The sequence below is a fragment of the Euprymna scolopes genome, chromosome 24, assembly GCF_053919585.1.
Source record: "Euprymna scolopes isolate OS-2025 chromosome 24, ASM5391958v1, whole genome shotgun sequence".
In the NCBI taxonomy this organism is placed as follows: Eukaryota; Metazoa; Mollusca; class Cephalopoda; order Sepiida; family Sepiolidae; genus Euprymna; species Euprymna scolopes.
Window position 1 is genome coordinate 100,926,435 of NC_136505.1, and position 26,301 is coordinate 100,952,735.

A 26,301-nucleotide genomic window follows, 5' to 3' on the forward strand; every position below is an offset into this window, starting at 1 on the left:
ATATATATATATATATTTAAGGAAAATGATTTTCATACGTTGAAAGGAAAACCTCAGTTATCTGTTTAAATAGCTAGAATGTAGTTTTCTGTGTTGCAATAATTACTTTATCTAATTCCGTGTTCCTGTGAACATTCTTTAATGATCGTTTGTCCCGTGTCGGTAATTCTTCTAAACTGAAACGGATAATTTTTTAGTAATAAAGTCAGTTTACTGCTTATATCAACAGTCCTTATAACAGACATATCTTACTGTTAATAGTCTATCAAGATTCGTTTATTACTTTCTTTTAGGCTGTGCGAGTATTTCTTATGCATTATTTTCCTATAGAACCTTCGGTATTTTACCCATCGTATCAGCATAGCATTAATATTTTTCTCCTTGTGCTCGTTTGATAGATTTTTACGCCGATTGCCCGAATAGTTTTCTTTGGTTAAAACTTTCTCTCTGTCTAAACTAGTTAGTATAACCTCCTGCTTAGTCTTACGACTTATGTCTCTAAGCTTGTCAGCTCCTTGTAGCAAGAGAGACACGCGAGTTAATCTAACATTTTGTTTAGACTCTTAAATATTCACCCGAGAGATTATTCAAAACAATTATATAGAAAGAGTGACACCTGACCCAAATGATCACAGACATTATCCGTGCTTCCGTCTTAATCGGATATCATTATATTTTGCAACAATTATTGTATTGTGTTGTTTTGTCACATTCCAATACCGTCAGCAATAATGGGGTTTGTACCTTATCACTTATCTTCTGCAATCCACACATCTAACGCAAGAAATTTGTTTAACTTAATTAGCGGAACCTGTGGAGATTCTACAGGGGACTGATTCATATATGATATATTGATGTTGGCATTCTGTAGATATTCAGCGTAAATGGAGACGCTCTGATATTATTGTAGCTCTTTTGTTAAAACTGCAAAAGTATTTATCCAAGCTAACAGGAATGCCCGGCATAGCCAGGTTGTAAAATACGCTTAAATATGATATTTACATTTCGTATATTATTATAAAGTTAATCTTTTATCGATTTTTATATATTATAAAGTTGCGATTTCAAAAATAAATAATATATCTATATGACTTGAGTATATTAGCTTGAATCGAAACCAAATCCCAAACTTATATATATATATATATATATATATATATATCTTTAGTTCCTTCAGCTAAAATCGAAACCGAAACCAAGATTTATGAAGAATTCTTGATAACATTATTTTTAAAGAAAATAGATTTTTGAGGTGCCGTTAGCTATAATCGAAATTGAAACCAAAACTTATGAAGGATTCTTGGTAAAATTATTTATTAAAAATAGATAAAAGTGCCATCAGCTATAATCGAAACCGAAACTAAAATTATGAAGAATTTTTAGTAAAATTATTTATTAAAAAAAAATTAAATGACTTGAGTACCATCAGATATAATTGAAACCGAAACCAAAACTTATGAAGAATTCTTGGTAAAATTATTCATTACAAGAAATGGAAGTACATAACAAGTAAACAACCCGGGTGTAAGCGTGACACAGAAAATAACACGCACGCTATCGTATTAATATGCAGATTACTACTATACTTTCAGCTAAGCTACTTCGTTCGTAGAATGAATCTTTAGAACCACTTTCACTAATTTTCATGTTCCCCTTTATCTCTCATGGCTAAGTTACTTTCTATCACCGGGAAATCTGATTCATTGCTCAAATCCTCCCGGCACCGTTTGTTATCCACGTCCTCCATTTTTATATCCGAGGATTGCAAGTACCTTAAATGTTTAATAGACACTTATCTTCTACCAAAGCGGTGAAGCAACCGCTGCGTATTTTTCTCAGCAATGTTTCAGTTTTAGGATTAAAGAATACGGTTTCATCAACGTCAAGTGTCTTACTTGACCGCCAAGCAATTTTTATGACATTAGTTTTAAAATAAAAAATGACTTTAGAGATTAATTTTACTGTGTTCGGTATTATAGCCATAAGAATCAAAGTAACCAAATACTGAAAAATAAAAGTACCAGGCACAGTTTACAAACTTAGAAACAAAAACAATTATAACAATAGTATTTATAGTATTAGTATTCCACAGCGAACTTTCTCATATGTTGATGTTGGCATTCTGTGGATGTTCAGCGTAAATAGAGACGCCCTGGTATTATTATAGCTTTTTTGTTAAAAATTCAAAGGTATTTACCTAAGCTAGCATGGACACCCGGTCGTAAAATACACTTAAATATGCTTGTATATATTATTAAAGAGTCAATTCAGTTCTTATAAAGTTGCGATTTCCAAAATAAAAAAATTATATATCTATATAACTTGGGTGCATCAGCTTGAATTGAAACCGAAACCAAAACTTATGTAAATATAAATGTATATATATATATATATATATGGATTTCCTTCAGCTATAATCGAAACCGAAACCAAAATTTATGAAAAATTCTTAGTAAAATTATTTATTAAAAAATTGATAACTTGAGTGCTATTAACTATAATCGAAATAGAAACCAAAACTTATAAAGAATTCTTGGTAAAATTATTTATTACAAGAAATTGAAGATCATAACAATGAAACGACAATCACTCGAAAGGAGAAAGATGTAAGCGTGACACAAAAGAACACACACGGTATCGTATTAATATATAGATAATTCAGCTAACGTATCCCGTGCTAAGAATTGGCCATATCTTTTTTTTTATATTTTAAATTGTAGTTATTTTTATGTTTTAAACTTTAGTTATCCGTTAAAAACAGTTGGGGTATTTTTAGTATCCTCAGCTGGGAGACGGATATCACTTGAACAGACTAAAATTATTTGTTCAAGTAAAATGGTTTAGTCTAAATTCCTATTAAAACCGAATAAGCTGTTTGCTACCTTGAACGAGCATGTCATTATTTTCCCATAATATTGTTTAACCGATTCGTAATGTCAGAACTAAAATTCCAATAAACCCTTTTCGCACATTAAATATGACTGAAAAATAAGAGAAAACATTCGAAAGTGAAAATAAAAAACACGAACAACAGTTCTCAAACACCGGTGCAATTCATTTTTTCTTTCTCCAAGTTTTCCTTCTCAACTTCGTTGCGACTGCATTTTCTTCCATGGTAGATTTTTCTTCACGTTGAACCCTGTTTTAAGAAAAATCCTGGTCACTGCACAAAAAAAAACATTAATATAACGTTGTCCTTAATCTTCTTCAATCGTTTCGTTACATTTTTATACGAACTCGATGGTGTGTATGAAAGTCTCGCAAATAAACAGAGGAAAAAAAAATTCGACTTAGTTGAAATAAAAGGCATTTATTCATGGTACTTTCCATACCCCGCATGCATCTTGTTTTGTTTTTACAGTTCCGCTCGAAACGACATGTGCTTAACAAAACACGTGCTTTAAAATCTGTTACGCTACCATGCGGCCACATGTACTTCTCACGCTGGCGTGTGGTTTCTTTTTCTCTGTGCTGTGACACCGGTTGAAGAAATGTTGGCTTTTCTTAGAACACATTTTCTTTAAAATAAGATATCACAAAGTTGCTTCACATTGGACTAGAATATGGTCTTCAAGTCTAGCATAAACAAATACTTGTTGAGCCATCCTCTTGAACAATGAAGTCTATTTAAGTAATTGTAACGTTGCAGTTACATGCTGACACGTGCAGAAGTCTTGCAAAGTAACAAATGAAAAAAATTGACTCGGCTTCTTTTTTGTGGAAAGAAAAGGCATTAATTCATGGAACTTTCCAAACTACGCCTTCACCTTCGTTTTACAAGTGCCTTTGTTCGTCATATGGTTAACAAAATTCTGCAGATTCATACGTGTGCTTTTTCTTGTCTCGCATTGGCACGCCTGATCGAGTGTATACGGGCTTTTTCAAATATGCTTCACCAGCACGTGCTTCACCTCACTGTTGCTGGCCAGGTGGTTCTAAACCTCTGTCTTTTTCTTTCCCTTCATTTTGGCATTAACTCGCGCTGAGACGTGGTCATTTGCATATGTGCCGAGACGCGTCTGCTGCTACATCAATGTCAACGGTTTCGTTGCATAAAATGTGTGGAAAATCCTCGTAAAAATTCAGGTTTCAGGAATTTTGAAATTATAAGAATTAAACGTAATGTTTAGGGCTCAAATAAGGCACAACTATTTGAAATATTTCAGATTTACATTAAATTTGATTCAGAGTAGACACCAATTAAGACAGTATCCCTGAATTTCAATTCGGAAAATCTTTTAAGATTAAGGATTACCTGTTAGAGATTTTAGAATAAGGATTCAAGACAAAGTTTAGTACAAATTTTGATTTACTTTTCGTCCGGACTCAGATTGCGTAAAACTTTTATACCCAGTAATTAATTACCAGTCCTGGAATGTGTATTGTAAAATAAAAATTGACGTAGCAAAAGCTGGTTGAAGTTTTATAAAAAATGCTGCTCTAGTAATATTTAAATGACTAAACTATAACGTTATAATTAAATTTATCTTAACATAAATTAGCGGTGCTTATCTGGCGTTGCGCATGTCAAAAATCTTAGTGCAACAAAGTTTTTGTTATTCTTCCTGTGTTTTCGACTCGTGGCAAGTGCTCGTCTGAGCTCCAATCTCTGGTTCTCCTCGCCAAACATTCAGGAGAAACACTCGTTTGGCTGCAAACTATCAATAATTTCCCCCCACTCTTTATCTGTGCCTAAACATAAACGTAGATTCCATGAAGAAAGCTTCTTTCTTAGAACTGCACACCTGTGGAACTCTTCCGTTTACCTGCTTTCCAGCTGACTACAATATGGCCGTCTTAAAGTCCAATGTAAACAAGTTCTTGATGAGCCGTTCCCCCTAAGTAATCCAATTTACCAAATTTACACTTCTATTGTCATTTTGACCACTGTACATGGGCCTTCATAAGTGGAGATTCCTGTGTGTGTAAAAAAAAAAAATGTGCTATTTGAGTTGTACCAGGTATTTTACATAAGTTTCCCAACTTTTTGTACAGGCATGTAAAATTTGTCGTAGACTTGAAAAATCAGCATGATATAGCTATACATCGTAAGAGATGATTAACCAATTATTATGATTCCTGGTTCAAATAACACCTACAGCACGAATTGGCGTACACGCTATTAGAGCACAATTGGCACAGCTGGTAAATGTAAAAAAATAAATAAACATGCAATCTGGACGTGATGACACTTTAGAATAACGATATGCAATAAAATTCTGTTTAAACTCGGAAAAAAAATGTCACAGAAACGTACGGAATGCTTCTGATCATCTTGCATGAATCGAGCATCAGTTTTTGAGTGTCATAACAGATTCCAGTAAGGCAGGGTCTGTGAGGGATGATAGGTATTGCGAGGAGTAAGAAAGTAAGAACACCAGAATTGATTGGCTAAATAAAGAATTTTATGGATAAGGACCGTCGTGTGTTTATAGGGACAATAAGTGCACAGTTTTATGCCAGTGTGGCAACTGTGCAAAGAATTATTCACGAGGAACTGAAAAATGCATAAATAGAGATGTGTTCAGATGTGGCGCCCATCTCTTCTGGCACAGGGAAGAGCTGTAGATGTGGAGTTGTCGTCATCGAACCGGTAATGTCACTATTTAGCAGGTATTAAATTCACCAAAACAATCTTGGGAGTAACGGGCATTTTTATTACGTCATTCAATTTTACATCTGAGATCAACACAAGATTTATTCCCTTCCTCCGCTTTGTCGAATGGAACGATTCTTTGATGGAAGTGTTGTTCTAACAAACCTGGTCGTCTTCGAGATGCAGCACGACCAAACCCCAAATACTACGAAAACATTTAAAATACCATATATTTCGGTGTATAAGGCGACCGTCAGATAAGACGAGGTACAAAATTGGAGAAAATTAATAAATCTATCATATATTGGTTTTATAAGACGACTGCCAAATTAAGAAACCATGTTTGTTTAGGCTAAGGTAGAGATTAAAACACCCGGTATTTCATGAAATGTTGGTTTTGAAAAGATGATTTTTTTTTAACTTTAAGGGTCGACTTATACGCCGAAATATACGGTACTGACTTTTTAGACTTCGTTATAGATTTATTGCGTGAAACGAGAGGATTGAAATTTGTTTTCATTAGACTTTAAATAATATTCTCATTAAATGCATTATCCAATGCAGCGACCGTTAAAAAAAAAAAAACTACAAAAATTTTTTTAATTTAAAAAAATAAAAAAAATAAATAAATAAGTAATAATTAATATTTTTATTTTGTCCTAGAAAACAGTCCGCCAGCAATCCAGGTTTAAATCCGCGTCCTGCCCCAAAGTTACAAATTGTTATAACGACGATACTCCTCCCCGCCCCCTCCCCCAAACACGTAAAATATTCGGATCGATAACAATCTTGAAGTTATGCCATCGAGATTTCAAACATTATACATAGATACGTTTGAAGTCTAACGAAATTTCCAATAAAATGATTCTGAAGATAATTATTTTCATTTAAGATGTGTTAATATTAGGCATTAAAAAATATTAGGTATTAAAAAATGTCGTATATGAAATTGCACAACCTCAATCTCGAGTTATTTTATCATTCAAATGAATTATAATCGAACTTCAATAAGTGATAAGAACTTGTTAAAAACTTTTCATTAAAAACAAAAAAATCGTTTCCTCGGTGAATCTAAAATAATACTAATGTGAAAACTATTTTTTTTCAATAGTTATACAGATCTTTATCCTTGTTTTTAGCATGTCAACGATGTTATTTAGGATTTATCAGAAGGGAAAACATTCATTTGGTCGTTGTTAGGCAATAAGATTAATTTTAAAATAATTTGAAGTAGTATAGGAGGCCAGTTATATTAGCTTTAGCAAAAAAAAAAAAAAAAAAAAAAAAAGATAAGACACTGTGGCGTGACCGTCATAGGGAGCGATTGGGCTCCCACTGGGGAGCTGAGGCTTCCGAAACATTGGAGAATGCCGGGCAGATATGATTGTTTTATTCATTAAGTATTCTTGTGCCCAGGCGATAGGAACCAGACCCTGCTGAAAGAAAGATTTGATTTATTAAAACGACAACTGCATGTTACTGTGAGAAAACGAAAACAATTTTATTTCCGATGCCAACGAGTGATGACTCTGGATTGTGTGGTCCCCGAGTACAGTTACTAGATCGAGGTCACGGGCTTAATCTTTCGATCGTGAGAATAGTGCCTACAACCCACCGAAGTGGCGTAACTAGTTGCGATGAGTCCATAAAGCGGCCCCGGCCAACCCCGTCACCTCATTACATAAACGAGTCCTCGCGCCGAAACCGGCAGATCAAGCCGAGATTTAGAGAGAATCAAATACAATCAAAGGCTCGTCATCCCTCCTCTCTTCCCCGAATCTTTTCACCACCATCTCGAGAGAGAGAGAGAGAGAAATCAATCTGTTATATTCTTTTGGGCTCAGTGGAGTCTGGCAAAATACGGACAATTGTATATATTTTGTACATCGTCTTGAATTAACCAGTAGAATAGATAATAGAGTATGTCTTTTGCGTACATGAGATCAATTTCCTTCCAGGGTGGCAGATCGGCGAAATAGCGGCATATCAACCCGAAGGTGAAATAGACTCCGACCAAATCGATCAACGAGACCTACTACGCTGAAATACCTAACATAGGATCCCCTGCGAAGAACGAGCACGGGTTACATTTGAGTGACCTGCGACGGGGATAGCGTCAGATGCGGAGCCGGTTAACCAGTATCGGACCAAACACAGGGTTAACTAAGGTAAGCAGTTTTTATAATTTTTTACTAATGATTTAACTGCTCAGTTACTTCATATATCAGTATGATATATCAGAGCTAAACTAGAAGTAACGGCTCAGATGTTGCGTCCATCTCTTCTAGCACACACAAAAACGGAAGAGCTATCGAACTGATAATATATAGTGTGGTATTAGCCCTGGCGAATTATACCGACTTCCTCCAAAAGGTCGAATTTAACAGATATCAAATTCACGAGCGCCCCCCCCCAGCACCATGAATATCTCAGCTATCTGATGATTACATGCAGCGCCTAGCATTCCGACATGGTCACCCATCTTGTACTGACCAAGCTCCACGGCACTTACATCGGTGAGAACCGTTTTTCAACAAACTCAACTCTGCGACGGATTATTTGTAAATTCTGTTTTGGTCGTTTGCTAGCGATTTCAATAATAGATCTCACCTGAAAACAGAAAAAGAAAAAAGATTGCATATACAAAAAAAATTTTTTTTTTTTTAATGTAAATAATTATGATTTCAGGTGTAAATGAACAACTACAGTACGAATTGGAATACTTCCTACTAAAGTCTGATTTTCAGCTTGTGACTTATAAAAATGAAATCCGGACATTCTAGAAAAACGATATACAATAAAATTCTGTTTAAGCTTGGAAACATGTCACAGAAACGTATCGAATGCTTCATACTGCTTTTGGACCAACTTTCATTAATCGAGCATCGGTTTGAGTGGCATAAGAGATTCCAGTAAGGCAGGTATAGTCTATGAGAGGAATAAGGAAGTCAGAATACCAGTGTTGATTGGTCAAATAAAGAATTTCATGGATAAAGACAGTCGTATGTGTATAGAGACAATAAGTTCAAAGTTGTATGTCGGTGAGGGAATTGTAAACAATTATTCGCGAGGAACTAAAAATGCGGAAGATTTGCGCAAAGTTTGACTCAACGATGCTCAGGGACTATCAGAAAGAAATAAGTTGACATAACCAAAATGGACATCAAGACAGATCCTCACCTTGCTTATAGTTCAGACCTTGCTCCCGGTAACTTTGGTTAATCCCTAAGCTCAGGGAAACTTAAGAGGCTGTCGTTATGAAACAATTCAGAAGGCTGTGGTGAGGGTCATCGACATGTTCACACACGATTCTCATGGGCCTTCCAGAAGCTGTCGGAACAATACAGCAAGTGCATTGCAGCCGGAGGAGATTACTTCGAAGTGGACTAAAGTTCCATGTGTGTACTTACAATAAAAACACCCATGCGATAAAAATCGCAAAACTTATTGAAACCATCTTGTACTATTTTAACCGATGCGTTTTTCAGTCTTCAGATGGAAATAATTTGGCAACGAGATCAATATATATATATATATATATATATATATATATATATATATATATATATATATATATATATATAAACCCGCAGGGACAGAATGAAGTACAGGCCAGTTATTTAACTAGATAAGCAGATGCATGGTTAACTTGTAGAACACGTAGTTAAGGGCTTTCCATAGATGAGAAAAGATATCGTTTGTCCGTTATGTTTATTGAGAAAACACTTTCCTTTTCTGGACACATAGATTGAATCGAATGGGGTGATGTTATTTGTTGCTGGAGTACTAAATATCATACAAGTAGTACATCCCCCGACCCTGCTACTTCAGGATTAGCTTTTATATATGTCACTCAGATGGGATATCATCCTCTTCTGGCACAGAAAAAGAGGAGAAAAGTGATGTAGATACGGCGAGTTATGGGCAGATTTTTGTCTTAGTCGTTTGTCGTCGATTTCTCCAACACAGTATACTAATAGCTCTCAACTAAATATTTCTAGTAAATAAACGATTGCGAATCGGAAATAAAAACTTTTTGAATTTTGGTTGGTTGGTTGTTTTACGGCATATCAACCCTTTTCGGGTTATTTAATGCCGAATCCAAAGATTTAAGAAAAAGTTTTAATAGAATATATTTGTTGTTTTCACGTCGGTTTCTATTTAACCCATAGTTGGGACCCTAATAGGTACTACCACTCTGGGTCAGAGTGGCCCTGGGAGCAATGGTAATTGAAGGGTGGTGCCACACTCCCCAAAGCCCACAAGCTGGAGCCTCACCACTTTTTTTTTTGTTGTTTTTTTTTGTGTGTGTGTGATGACTTTCAGCGGTCAGAGCCCTCCAAGGTCACTGCGGCAAGCGGCCTCCAGTTGGGACGGTATAGGCGGCGTCGAATCAATAGACCGCTGCCCCTCTTTACACAGACAAGCATGTGGCGTAAGCTATTGGATTCACTGCGTCTCATAGCGGTATAACCGGGGATCTGAGGTTCGTCTGGTACAGACTTCAGCCAGGTATCCAGCGCCGACTTGAACGATTCTGTTTTGCAGTTCGTGATCTCTCTGATGTTACGTGGTAGGCAATTGAAGAGCGTAGGACCCCGGGAATTTAAACTATTCCCTGAGCCGTCGGATCCAGTTGTCCCTGGCACTGGTTAGGGGTGGTATCACACACCTGCCACGTTTTGAGATATGGTGCTGTATACCAGCGTTGGGCGCCTGGTTCTACATCATACGCCAGGTATAGAGGATTGAATATCTTTCTTGCCTGCGTTGAATCGATTTGATATTCAACGTATCCAGCAGTTGCTAATAATTCAATTGACTATAACTAGTAATCTTTCTTAGAAACGACTTCTGGATGGCCTCTAATGCTTGAATATGACCTTTTCTGTCCGGAGCCCACAGCTGACAACAGTAATCAATGTGCGGCAACACCAGCGATTTCCAGAGTGTCAGCATTAGGTTTTTTTGTCTCGTTTTGAAAGTGTGTAGAATCCAACTGGAAAGGCTCCGTGCAGTTGAACAAACTTTGTCGATCTGGGAGGTGAATGTACCATCAGAATCCAACGTTACTCCCAGATCGTGCACAGTATCTGGTTTTAATTAGCTTCCCGTCTTGGGTCGAGTACTTAGATGCTTCTCTCAAGTCCTTCCTTCTACCGTATTTGATACGGATATAGTTTAAGGTCATATCCAGGACCCTCATTGAGGGACTTTTACCCTCTGCAGGGGGGGGGCAGTCGGCGTATTCTAATACCCAACCGACAGGGCCGTTGAATTTTGGAGATGAGAAGTGATTATTCGTATTGTGATTTGAACTTATTTCAGGTGTATCTTGTCGAACTCTGGAATCTTTCTGTTGAACTCGAAAATATGCATAGAATGTCTAACAGAACCCTTTTATTTAATCCATAAGAAATATTGGTAAAAATTTACGTATAAAGTTATACTCTTTAGGAGGTTGAAGGTTCAAACGTCAGAATGCAATTGCGAAGGACTTCTACTCGGTCATGGCTGAAGGAATGAGAACATGCTACCCTCGTGGATTAAATAAAGAGTTCGGCTCGAAGTTCCGTGCATATTCCTGAATTCGACAATATACAACTGAAGAATATCGGAGGTTACATCGATCGGAACGTTGTGAAAATAACACCCAATATAAAAATGTTCGAATGAAGCCCAATAACAAAAAAAAATCTAAAAAGGTAAAAGTTAAAAAATATATAAAATAAGTTTAAAAATATGTAAAAAGTTGCGGATACTAAAGATGTGTCATTATTAAAGATCCATATCGACCGAACGCATGCACATGAAAACGCTCCACAGTAAAAAAAAAATAAGGTCTGACCGTTAGAGTTCAGTTACGTAAACCTATTAAGTGAAACTGGAGGGTTAAACCATTGATTTGATTATAGAGGCGCAACTTTACGATCGGCATTAAATGACGAGAAACTTCGTTGAGTGAAGACATTTTATTTTCACCAGAGGTTTTAACAGTCAAACACTGCAGCAACGTATTTTTTATATATATATTTCTTAATTTAAAATAAAAAGTTACGAGAGGCGATGTAAAATATAAATACTATTTATGAAATAAGTCTCAGGTGTTTTCTTTGTGCGTCCACAGAAAAGATGCCAACAAAAATTGTATTGCGACAAATACTGTTTCCTTTGTAGAACACTTAGTTAAGGGCTTTCCATAGATGAGAAAAAATATCGTTTGTCCGTTATGGTTGAGAAAACTAATACTTTCCTTTTCTGAATGCATAGATAGTAGGTTTATTCTTTAAACTAATGCATAGATAGGTTTATTCTTTAAACTAAAAATGTTTTGCTGCTTGGTTAAAAATATTTCTATTAAATAAACGATTCCGAATAAAAATCTGAAAATGTGATAACACTATGTGTGTATGTGCACACTCATATGTAAAACATATCTTGTTTTTGTTTTTAAGTGCCTAAAAATCATTGATTCAATAATAGAGGTGCGACTTTACGATTAAATGACCAGGAACTTCGTTGAATGACGTCATTTTATTCTCACAAAATGTTTTAACAGCCAAGCGCTGCAGCAACGTATATTTCTCAAGGGTTCGCAAAATACCCCTTCTTAATCTAAAAAAATAAAAAAAATAAAATAAAGTTATTACTATTAGGCGATATAAAATATGTGCACTATGTATGTAGGATTATATGTGAAAGAAGTCTCCGGTGTTTTCTTAGTGCGTCCACAGAAAAGGCGCCAACAAGGATTGTATTACAACGTAAGCCTTAAGTAGGTTTATTCTTTAAACTTAAAATGTTTTAGCCGTTTGATTAAAAATATTTCCATTAAATAAACGATTCCGAATAAAAAGCTGAAAATGCGATCATACCATGTGTATGTGTGTATGTGCACACTCATATGTAAAATGTATCTTGTTTTTTTTTTGTTTTTTTTTTAAGTATCTAAAAATCATTGATGGAGGTGCGACTTTACGATCGGAATTAAACGAAAGGGAATTTCGTTGAATGACGTCATTTTATTTTCACAAAAGATATTAATAGCCAAACACTGCAGCGAGGTATGTTTCACAGGGGTTCGCAAAAGACCCCTTCTTCTTAATCTACAAGGGAGACAGTAATCGACACTTGTAACAGCGCAGAAATCGAACCCGAGATCGATTATCAAACTGATTAGATTCAGCGATACGTTTGCAGTTTCGACCAGATCATGGAGTACAGTTTTCCCCTGTATATCGAAGCTGTTAACGTCAGCCCCGTGCGCAAGGAAGACAGGTTCGATCAAAGATTGATGATCACGTGCGCATATCTGGAGAAGACTTTTCCAGCAAGGATCACGAAGATCTAACTTTATGAGCCGCTTTATCGGGTTGGAAAAACAGTTTATATTTTCTGGAAACTTGCAGCATATCTGGTGGATATAATCAAGAATTGTCGGCATTAAGTAGTTTATCTTAAAAATATAGGCCCTTCGTTCTTGCGAAATTAACCGGGTTTTAACTTGTTTTACATAATTTGCGAGCAGATTTAACATTTCCAACCCATGCGATACTTCTATATTATCAAACGTGAAGAAGATTTTCATTAACATACAGCCGTGAAATAGCATTCGAAAAAAATTGTGTATTCTCCATGGATTTTATTTCTTCGAAGAAAAATTTGCATAAACTTATATATACCTCAGCTTTCCCGACTTTGCACGCGGCCAGAGTATAGATATACGCGGTATACAAAGAGAATTCCGACATCGAATCTAAAAACAATAATAGCGGAATATCGTCGGCGTTAAATAAATTAATAACTTTATTTAATTTTCCTGCTTGATATGGAATTGCAAACATTCGAGTACTGATTGGTTTTCTACGGAGTATTAACGCTTTCTCCCAAAATTCGCGCGCTCTCTGAGAATTAGTTAAGTGGTATTCGCAGCTGTGCATCTCATAAACCCTAGCAATCTCTTCAGTCGTATAAGACCCCTTCTCGATTACTTTTGCTACAACATGCGGAGGAGAAAACTCCACTGCATGATACAGTGCATCGGTGCCTACATCCCAGCTTAATCTGACCTGCGTATCTTCGAGGTCGAGCAAAAAGGTAATCACTTCACTCGTTCTAAAATCAAACGCAAAAATCAAGCACGTCACACCAAATCGGTCTGCCAGGTTTACATCCGCGCCTGCAGACACTAGCATCTTACACAATTCTAAGTTGTGCGTGGAAACCATTAAGCAAGTTCTTCCCAGCGAGCATTGATAATTCGGGTTCGCTCTGTTTCTTATTAAGATTTTCGCTATTTTAAGCCTGTTAATCAAACACGCAAGATAAAGTGCTGTCATCTTATCTGAGGTGAAGACAATTTCGGTATCGGCGCGATAATACAAGAGCGTTTTAACAAGTACCGAGGAATCGGCGAGTGTCGCAGCAGCGAGACAAGTAAATTTTTCTCCCTGAATCCAACCGAAGCTGTTTGGATCTGCGCCGCAGTTTTGTAAAAAACATAAAACTACTAGAAGGAGTTCATTTCTTACTGCACGGAAAAGTAGTGACGAATCTTGGTGCTGGATGGCGACGATAAAGTGTCTTTCTTCGAGGGGATACGACATAAGGATTTTAAGGATTATCGTCTGTTGACTTGATTGAATTAACTCAGCAATTTTTCGAGAAGTATTCCAAAGATTCATCATGGATTCTGAAAAAAGAAAAAGAGTGAAAGTATATACTCCGAGGGGAACGTGAAATTTTCAACTTCGAAATAGAAAATACCGTATATTTCGGAGTATAAGCCGACCGTCATATAAGACGAAGGTACAAAATTGGAGCAAATTTTTTATAAATTTATTATATCGGTTGTATAAGACGACTGCTAAATCACGAAACCATGTTTGTTTAGCCTAGGCTAGAGGTTGCGACACCCGGTAGCTTATGAAATATTGGTTTTTAAAGATTTTAACTTTAAGCGTCGTCTTATACGCCGAAATATACGGTAATTATTGAAATACTACGAATTATCGCCTCATTACGTTTTATTTGCGATAGAAAAGGAAGAATAGAATAATGATCTGGAAGGTATGACAGGAAAGAAATCTTATTTATAAAACTGTCTCCATATTTTCAAACTCACTTCCGAAACTAGAAGTGGCAGAGCGGCGCTAAGGATCTCAAATGATTGGATTGTTAATGAACCGTTCTTTTGAGTTTTTAGCCGGTTAAAAGTTCTTTTTTAAGGGGGGGGTCAAAATTTAAATAGTTATACAGTTTGTACATTCATCTTAGTTTATTCTTAATCAGTTTATATTCGTGTCACGTTGGTACAGTGGTAACGTCACCACCTTTGACAATTTTGTTTTCGGTTTCGAGTCTAGCCGATAGCACTCAGATTTTTTTTTTTTTTTTTTTTTTTACTTTTGAAATCACGACTGTAATACATACGAAATTTATACAAATTTGAATATCATATTTAAGCGTATTTTATGACCGGATAAAGTCGGGCATCCCACCCGCAAGTTAAAGATAAGGTGAGAGGGAGAAAACATGAGAAAAGGCAGGTCGTATAAGAGAAAGGGGAAAGGGTGAAAAGCAAAGGAAAAAGAGGGGGTGAGAAAAAAAAAGGGAGGAAAAGGGACGAGAGAAACAAATACAAAGAAAAAGATGAAGACAAAATAAGAGAAAAATAAGCCGCGCGTGCATGGCCTCCCTCTAGTGCTGTATGTGAGATGACACCACAAAAAAATAGTAAAGAAATTATGAATGTGAGAAGTGTGAAGGGCCAACGTTGCCTTCACATTTTTGCAAAGTTCCAGAAAAATCTCATGGATGGGGCAAAAAGTGTCATTTTTCTTTTGCGATTTGGGGGCATTTGTGACCCCATTTTGAGCTCCTGGGAACGCCGAATCTCAGTGAAAATGGACAAACGATGCAGTTTCACGCCTTAAGACATGTATATTTGAATTCAACACCATGGTAAACCACTATAGACAAAGTTTTTGATTGTTGTTTTTGTTTTACGGCATATCAACCCTTTTCGGGTTATTTAATGCCGGATCCAAAGTTTTTTAAGAAAAAAATTTTTTTAATAGAATATATTTGTTGTTTTCACGTCGGTTTCTATTCAACCCATAGTTGGGACCCTAACAAGTACTACCACTCCGAGTCAGAGTGAACCTGGGAGCAATGGTAATTAAAGGGTGGCTCCACACTCCACAAAGCCCGCAAGCTTAGGCCTCACCACTGGATATAGTTTAAGGTCACATCCAGGACCCTCAAGTTTTTGAGTAATATGAAACAAGAGCTTAAAAAAAAAAAAAAAAAAAAGGCACGTTTTTTTAGCCTTAAAAAAACGAGAGATGCAAACCAGAATTTAGCCAGTGTCATCCATACTGAATTTATATTAAGAACAATGGCCTCCATATTTTGGCCAAGTTTCAGGAAAATCTAATGGATAGATCAAACGCTATGGGGCAAAAAGTGTCATTTTGGGCCATTTTTGACCTCTTGAGACTCTGGGGACGCCGAATTCCAGTGTAAATGGATAACGGTACAGTTTCAGGCCTTAACATGTATATTTGAGTTGAATACCGTGAAAAACAAATATATATATATATATATATATATATATATATATATAAGTTTTTGAGAAATATGAAAAAAAGCCACAAAAGGTGCATTTTTAGCACTATAGTCCCCGGGGACGCGAACCAAAATTTTGTCAGGGTTATCCATACAAGATTTATATTAAGAACAACGGGCTCCACATTTTTGCCAAGTTTCCAAAATTATGAGGCAAAACGTAATTTTTTACCATTTTGGGGCATTTTTGCTCCTTTTGAGCCCCTATGGACGCTACAGGAATTTTCGCATTTTTTTTTTTTTTTTTTTACTGTGTACATCTATTTAATGAAATAGAATTTGTGGCAAAATTTCAGGAAAAACTAATGGACGGTTATCTGGCAATCGTCCGGATTAACGGACGGCACTGAAAACATAGCTCCCTCTCCGATAAATCGGGGGAGACCAATAAACGAGGAAGAATAAAAATAGCCCCTTTACAATGTTGGCAACCTTCATGTGATCACTGCAGTGGAATCACTCCAGTAAGAAAGTTTCTCATGGCGACTTATGCATTTACTTTCGTTATTGCATACTGGCAAGGTGACCCGACGTTGTCCGAAACTGAATGAGGAATAATAAATTTTCAACCCTTCCATACTTTTATTTTTATCGAAAATTGTGGAATCGCTCATTCTTCTAATCACCATGATTGCTTGCTCTTTGAGGAACCAATCGCGATGTAATGGTAAGAAGCTTCATGCAGTGACATTTCACAATACGTTGTAGCCCACATTACACTGTAGAGATTCTACTATTGATTTTATGAAATTATGTGAAAGCTAGCAGGCCAACCGGTATTGCGCACTCGTAAAATATGCTTAAATATCATATTTTGATTAATGCATATTTTGTATTTATTAATATATTATATTGGACCTAATAATAATTTAATGTATTTATTTGCTTCCACACCAAAGCAAATTAGGCACAAGGCCATTTTTAATGTGGGGTAAAAAAACAGCTCCCCTAAAAGTAGGCAAAAAGGGGTCACTGGTTACCAAAAATAATAATTGCCCCAGTATAGAGGGTTTCCCCTCCACTGACTGGTAAAAATTATCTTGAGTGCAGCATCTGCAGAACAGATACTACACTTTGATCCCGGCCCGAAGGCCGAGAACAGAAAAAAGGCAAGCCTCTTAAGAGTTAAATAAAAAAAAATAAATAAATAAAAAAGACTCGTGCGCCATTACAGAATCGAAACCAAAACGTTAATGTCTATGAAGACATGTTTGCTGCAAAGCTAACAATTAAAACATGAACCAATCGCTATTATGTTATGCATGCATATTCGTAATGCTGTCCTTCGACCTTCACCTCGTAAGTTCCCTTTTTTCTTTTTCTTTTTTTTTTTTAATTTTCTCACTTTTACACTGATTTTCCTGGCTAAAACCCAAATATACGAATACCCTATATATTAAGTTTCTTAACTGTAGACTTAAAACTGACAGGAGTTTGGGAGGCAATTTTCACACACACACACACACACACACAGTTTGTTTACGCAATGTTTTATTTATTGCGATGTTTGCGCAAATATTACGCCAGTATAAACCATGTAGAATATCTGCACGAATATAATTACACGTAATAGTTTGATAAAGAGGATTCCATAAAACAACCGAAGAACTAATAGGGAATTAATTAAAATGAATGTTTAAAAGAATATGCAAATTAGCGAGAGGTTTTGCAGATGAATTCAATTCCATGATCCATATATAACAGTCTTATTTTCTTTTTAAATAGAGAAAAGGTTTTTAATATGAATATAAATACAAAAGAAAAAAGGAAAAAAATTCTAGGAGTATAGATACACTTATTCTTTTCTAATATATATATATATATATCCCCGTATTTCTCATCTGGTCTTTCTTCCATCTCCCTATTTTTTTACCTTTTTGTCCTTTCCTTTATTTTTTAAACTAGCGGGGGTACCCGGCGTTGCCCGAGTGTTTGTTTCCGGGACGGGGGGGGGAGTTTTAAAAAATGTTATGGTAGGTAAGTAGGAAGGATCAAACCCGGAGTCATGAGTAAAAGTAGGAAAATAAAGTGTGAAAAAAAAAAAAAAAAAAAAAAAAAACATCTGCAACGTTAACAGTTCGGTCACCAAGAAAAGTCCATTCCAGTTGTTTAGGAAAAAAAACAAAAAAAAACGACTACGGTAGGTCGGCGCCAACGTGAAAATATAATGTGAATTGTCCAGCACGCTAACCACTACGCCACAGAGCACTGCAGCTTAGTTTAGTGATTTTAAATAACTTCACATGAAAGAACTACGAAGCCAAACCGGTGTTCTCTTCTCAACTGTTCCTTGTGAACGATCCCCAAACGGTGTTAAGTGGTGGGAGGGGGAATTTATTAGAGAGAAAATATTTTACCACTTCCATTGATCTTAACCGATTTTGGCCGTGACTTCTCAGTAGAAAAAGTATAGAAATCTAAGATTATCGAGGAATTTGAGAAATAATAAGCCTATAACACACCTCAGATATTGTTCTGCCGTTTGTGCATATTATACTTGCATGAAATATCTTGATTTTTAATCCTATTAAGGTCAAAATCCGACGGGAAAAAATGAGTTCATTTTATTTATATAGAGAAGAAGAAGAGAAGAGAAGATGGTCACTATAATTTTTTTAACGATCTTATTGTGAATATCAATACACACACAAAAAACTTTGTAATAGTATAGATAATGGCTTGACTTAAAGTTTAAAATGCAAGAGTCCAGTACCATGGTTTAATTGTACCCCAAACAAACATTCATTTCGAACTCTCCCGTTCTATAAAAGAACCGACAGTTGAATAGGCAGAGACTTTCTGTTTATGTGGTGCTAAAACTTCTTAATTGCACTCGTAGTGTTAGTTTGTATTAAAGCGTTAACTTGGGTCGAAATAGGGCTTTCTTTTATCAAACTGCGTTAGAACACTTCCATCATATCGAGAACCTTCGAGTAGAAGGTCCAAAAATTCGACCAGCCGTTTTCGAGTTCAAAGGGAACGAACTCACAAAGTCCCCTTTATATAATAGTAGATATGAAGATAGATTATGCAGTCATTGTGATGTATTCAGGAGTGTGACATACAGTAAAAATCTACAGGCAGGTTGAATACCGGGCTTGTGTGTTCTAGAAATATCATTTAAAATAAAACGTATTGACAGACACGTTTAGTTAAAAGAAATTTAACAACCGGTTGAAACGAAAACAACCTTTCAGAAATAAAATGTTTGCATTTATTCGAAATCACTTGCAAAGGTTAGCCATAACAAGTAACGTCGGTAAACCCATATGGGCTTGGCTATCGTGGCAGGGGAGGTAGAATTCGAAAATGTAAATGCCTGGGTGTATTGTATAAACTAACCCAAAATGGCGATCGAAATCCAGTAGTTTGCGAAAACTACTTGGGCAATTCAAGTGCATACTTCGCTTTTCTCATTTAAAAATGAGAAAGATCTTAGTGGGGGGTAGACTATAACCAACTAGATCCGTCTCGTGTACGCTAGAACGAATTTTATTAGTTTTATTTAATTAAATTCATTGAAAACAAAAGGGGGGTTCTGCGTTTGCGGATTTCGAGTTCGGCAAATATATTCCTAGAGTTTGACAAGTACACCTGAAGAAGGTCGGGGGATTGCATCGACCGAAACGTTGTGAAGATGACATTAAAGATGAGAACGGTAATCGGTAGAATCCAAATACAATTTTAATGTTTACAATTTGAAAGTCACGATTTCTTCTTTTGGAAAAAAGAAAAAAAAAAAGAATCAGTTTTAATTCATTGGAAAAAGTTTCGGGATTTTCCGTTAACAATCGGAACCGACTACTGAAATCCTATGGATGCCCATAAGATTCAGAAACGTCAAGATATAGACCGTTTACAATTTTAAAACCATTATTTCTTTTGACATTTTTTTTTTTTTTTTTGCACGAGCGCGATTAAAAATGTGTACAACCCTTAACCCAACTCAACTTCCGCTATTTGTTTTTTCGTGTCTTCCAAATATTGTCTTAATTCCAGAAGTCATTTAAAGAAATTAAATCTAATATCAATTTTTGAATTGGAAATATATTCAATCAAAGATTTATTTCAATATCTTAAAATAAAATAAAAAATAGGTACTTATGCACCTTTGTCAGCGTGCTGAAATAAGGTTATTTAGATAGTCATTCTTAACAGGAGGGTGTTTCCTAAGTATTCTCTTTCATTGAACAATCTATAATAAAAAATTTCACCTGTCTGTTTAAATGCATGTATGTTTGTATGTCTGCCTAAAACTTTCGACAGAGGCGACGGATTTTCACGAGATCGGTATCGTTTTGAAGATCCACCCTTCGGACGACAAATATCGAAAAACTGGCTTAAAGCATTAATTCCTTTACCCTCAACTGGGCATTTTTCTACAGGGGGGTCCTTTTTTTTTCCTTTCGTCGCCATTTTTGCAAGTAATCCTATTGGTTAGAATGACTTTACTAATTTCAACGTTCCGAACTTCCGGCTGCGTCATGGAGTAAGGGCAAGACATCAGGTTTTCTTTCACTTTATTTTCCGCCTTCGCGTCACGGGTTCGAGCCTGCCTGCCTGCCAGCACTTTTGCAGACGACACACCTCCGAACACCCGGGCAACGTCGAAAATCCAGGCTAGTTTAATATAAAATATATCCTAAAACTGAATTTTACTTGAAAATACTATTTAAAAAGATAGCACGGTAACAAAAGCACATAAGCGCAAAAAAAAAAAAATAAATAAAATAAAATATAAAGAGACTTGTGCAGAATAGCGCACCATGATTTTAACAGAAATCCAGAGTTCTGACGAAAGATACAGACATGGCAAAGATGGGCAGGAGCTGCTAAAAACAGCTTATCCTGGCTTGGAAGAGTACAAAATAGACTTCGTAGCTTAGTGGGGTATGTCCTTTTTCCTTTCCTGCAACCTCTCCCCCACAGAAGAGACGTTGCGAGCCTGTCTTTGTTCTATCGTTATTTCCATGACTAGTGCTCGTCTGAGCCCCAATCTCTGGTCCCCCTCGCAAGTCTTTCATGAAAAAGACAAGTCTAGCTGAAACCACCGTCAATAATTTTATCTTTATCTGTGCCAAAATCAAAACGTAGATTCCATGCACAAAGCTTCTTAGAACTGCACGCAAGTTCCCCACCCGACTACAACTTGGATGTCTTTCAACCCAAACATTCCTGATAACCGCCCCTTTAAGTAATCCAATTTATCAAATCTCCATTACTAACGATTGCTACGATGTTGCCCCATTGATTACTATACACGCAATAACCCTTATCCTCGAGTGGCCTCCGAGCCTTGATAAGTGGCGACTTCCATGAAAAAAAAAAAATAAAATAAAAAAATAATGAAATAAAGACAATTACAGACACTTTAATAAAATCGAAACAAGCAGTTTTTGTAAGGATTACGTATTCAGAAAATTTACGCAGTAAATCTTGAGTATCAAAAGAATTCAGAGTCACTCAAAAATTACCGAAGGAATTTACGATTCGCAAAAAAAAAAAAAAAAAAAAAAAAAAATTTTAATTCATTTTTGCGAGATTAAATTTGTTTAAACATAACTGCAGCTTTCGCATACTTTTTTTTTTTTTCGCAATTTTAAATCGTCAACTGCTTTGGCCATGATATACTAATAAAATACTATCTTGTTCGTTTGTCTTTTTTTAACATTTGCGATTTCAAATCGTAAATTGCTTCGGCTGGGTTGCATGTTTGTCAAATTTAGCCAAACGACACGAAATCGGTCCGACAGTAGCTTTGCTGTCGCTCTGAAGAATTCTGTTTATACTAAATAAATGATTTACTTTCTCTGAAATAAACTTTGCTTTATTGTCGATGGTGACCCTACCGAAGAATGCCGACGGGCTTACGCAGGTAATTTTGTAAACCAAAATTACTTTCAACAAATGCGTTGGCCTTTTTCTTTTTTTAGAAGCATCACTTGGCCTTGTCTCTAAACACTTCCACATGAGTTAAATACACATACGGATGCAAAATCATAGAGTTTAATATTTGTACCCGCTTTTTGTCCGACAAATTAAAGAAAAGATTAAACAGAATTTTATCTCGGGGGGGGGGGGTAGGAATGTTTGGAACCCTAGTTTTATTAAACACGAAATATTGCCCTCTGAGCAAACAAGAACTAGTTTCTGCTTTATAAATTTTCTGCTGCTACCAAAACATGGGAGTTTTGTTAGAGTTATATCAAGCTTCGTGATACTGTCAACACTCGGGGCCGACTCTATAAGTCTTGAAATCCTCTGGCTACCCATTCGTCATAAGTACCGAAACCAAAAAAATAAATATGTGCAATGGGCTTGGCCCAAAACGATATACGGTTCTTCTTTCAATCTTGTATAACACCGGATTGAAAACGGGTTATTTTAAGAATACGATTTACCTAAAACGGACAATACTTGAGTGATCCATCGCCCCTTTTCATATTAAAAGGTGAAGAGTTTAGAAATTCATTCTTAAAAGGGAAATTATTAACTATACTGTTGCTAAAAAGAGTAGAAATCCGTAAAGAAACAAACTTAATATCAAGTGAATAATCGTCTATCATTAGTCGAAGTAGTTATTTCCACAGAAATTCAGAAAATTAAAATCCAGTTACATTGAGACTATAGCACACTTATTTAATAATTCGTTATTTTACGATAGTTCGAAATAAATTATAACTTAATGTTGTCTTAAAGCACTACACCTAAGTTTAAATATTTCAACAGTTTTTAACTGTTTCATATAAGAAAAATTAAATGAAACATTTAAATAAAACGATTTTAAAAATCCGATTTACGTGAAATGACGTCATTTTGTAAAAAAAAAAAAAAAAAAAAAAAATGGTGTTTTAAGTATTTTAGCTAAAACTGAATATCATTTTATTCCGTTTGAATGAATGTCAAAATCAAACTTACAGTCGCCATGTTGATTATTAAATTTTGTTCAGCACAAAAGTGTAAATAAATATCAAAGTCTTCTTTCAAAATTGTCAGATTTTACATGATTTTTCTTACTTACCCTACTCCGAAGCCTAATTCGAGACGACAGCGGGAAAAAGACTTAACTTTTGCGATAGGTCGGCCATTTTGTTTAGATGGTGCTGGTGCACTTACTGATCCGCGCTATTTCTTAAATCGTATTTCCAAGTTTAAAGTTTTGTTTTCTTTTATTCAATTGTAAAGTTAAAGTATAGGGGTTTGTATTACTGTACACAGATGCGAAAAAGTTGTCAAAAAACAAATATATAACAAATAATGTTATCAAAGGCAAGATAAGTTACTTTTCTGCTAAACTGGATATATTTTTGTGTTTTTATTTAATGTAACAGGTTTATTCAGCTCGAAAACCATACAGTGTTTACTGATGTATTGGAACATTCAAGATGGCGTCTGTAAGTTTGATTTTGACATTCAAACGGAATAAAATGAATATTTAACACGGTAAGTTTGTGAAAAGGTGTTATAAATAAAAAACCGGATAAAATACTGTTACAAACTCGCTCAATATATGTTACCGTGAAATAGGTTGACATATTCGGCGGGTTTTTAATAGTATTTTGTATAGTTTTTTTATTTATAACACCTTTTCCCAAACTTACGGTGTTAAAGAGGGTGTGAGACGCCATCTTGAATTTTCCAATACATCGGTAAACACTATGTTTTTCGAGCTGAATAAACATGTTACATTGAATAAAAACATATCCAGTTTGGTAGAAAAGTAACTTATCTTGCCTTTGATAACATTTATTTGTTATATATTTGTTTTTTGACAACTTTTTCGAATCTATGTGTACAGTAATACAAAACCAAGTATAGAATAGGTACAAAACATCCCCTCTCCATGTTAAGAATGGCTTTATAAATAATAACGTTATTATTTCAGCACGGATCAATAAGTGCACTAGTACCGTTTAGATTGTTCAACATTCCGAAACCATTAAAACTCATTTTACCCTTTCATTATCGACAAAATATTTTGCTGGCTGAAATAAAATATCACATTTAATTGGAAACAAAGTCTTATCAATTGAACAAAATATTTTGATAAAACATTTATATCGAAAATTATTTTTTATCTAACTTTCCACGAAACAAAGCTAAATCTAACTTTGGTTTGGAAATTTAAATATGAAAATCATTTCGAAGTGAAATCTGATTTACCTGTAATGACGTCACGTCTTGCTGAGCACAAAAAAAAATATAAACGTGTTCCCGGTCCGTAAAGAATTGCCAATTACCACTTTTAAGTTTACCGATACAACATTTTGTTGTCTAATCACAGTCCCGCACAAAATAAAACAGTTCAATATGATAAATAAAAATTAAGTTTTCGATTTTTTTTAATTGAATCTTTTATGCCGACGATTTAATATTCGAAAAGATCATCACTAGTGTTAAAGCCCTTTTTTTTTTTTAATTCTTCGTATCTATTAACACTAGAAGAAAGATTCGATGTTTTTCGGGATTGGATTGAAAACAATATGTCCATTTCTCTTCAGCTCATAACACCATTCTTCACATTTTAGTACGTATATAATATTTGAACTGAACTATTTTTAACCTTAATTCTAAACTGACCGTAACCGGATATAAACTAACTCTAACTTAAATTATGTTTTGTGTATATTTAGAAAAAAAAAACGATTTAGTTCGGTTCAGATTCGGTAGAATCACCCTCATTCTTAAATTAAAACAAAACAAATTTGGATAATTAGAACCAGTAGATTAACTCAGCATCGATTAGGTGGAAACGGATGTTAGTACAGTGTAATTTATTGAAATGAATTTTGATAAATAGACAATTACCCACCCCCACTTTAGAAAGTTGCTTTGGTGAAATGGATAAGGACCTCGATTAACCACTCGGTTCCATAATACCACATTCACCTCTGGATGTTGGCAACCTTCATGTAGTCTCTCCTTTAAGTACCTGATTCTAGAAAGAATAAGGAATACCAATTCCACCACGAAATTCAAGACAATCAAAAACGTCGTACCGTGTTGAATCATACGAATTTACATTTTAACTTCATTCGAAGCAAACCCAGTGGGGTTTTTTTTTCTGATATCCATAATGAGAACTGGGTACTATTGCGCCAAACTCTGAACCCCTTATTAACATTTCTATTTTTATTTTGTTAATTTCTATAACATTTAACTGAAAATAAAGTAAAACGTCGTATTTCTTTACATTTCGTGTCAAGCGCGAACGCAGACCCCAACGATAATAGTGTATAACCTTTTATAAAAATAAAATTTACTTATTTAAATTCTGAGGGAAATGCAGGTTCAGAATATATATGGTCATCAGAGTCGACATCGATTTGGTTGAAACGGATGTTAGTACAGTTATCTCACAAACTATTTTAGTTTATCGAGGCTCAATTAACATTTGTTTCCTGATTAAAACTTAACGTATTTTCATGATTATTCTTATCCTAACAATAATCTTTTCAGAATCGTGTTTAACAGCAAAAATATTTAATTCAGTTGTTTTTATAAACTAGCAGTTCAGCCCGCCTTTGCTTGGGCCCTATGTACTGTTCATAACTTTATGTGCATATGTATACATATATTAAAAAGTTTTGCTCACGTCCACGTAACCTACATCTAAAATTTCAAGTGTTTAGATAAAAAAATTGGCGGAAGAGTTTGGTAGAGTTTGCAAAGGGCAATTCGTTCAACTTTGACCTTGTCAGCAGCCAAAATTTCGCCCAAAAACTGATTAAAAAGCTTGCCGTATGTCTGATAACTAATGTTTAGACCAGAAAATTGTCTGAAAAGTTTGCTAGAGACCGCAAAGGTCAATTCGTTGGAATTTTGACAACTTAACATGCATTGTTTTGGGCTCAAATCCAATTAAAATGCTTGATCCATGTCCAAGTAACCTACATTCAAAATTTCAAGTGTTTAGACCCAAAATTGACGGAGGAGTTTGATAGAGTTTTCAAAGATTAAATCGCTGAACTTTGACTCCTTGACAGCCAAATTTCTGGCCGAAAATCCGATTAAAAAGATCTCACCACCCTTTATGTCAAATCTCGAGTCTGTAGACTGAAAATTGACAGAGTAGT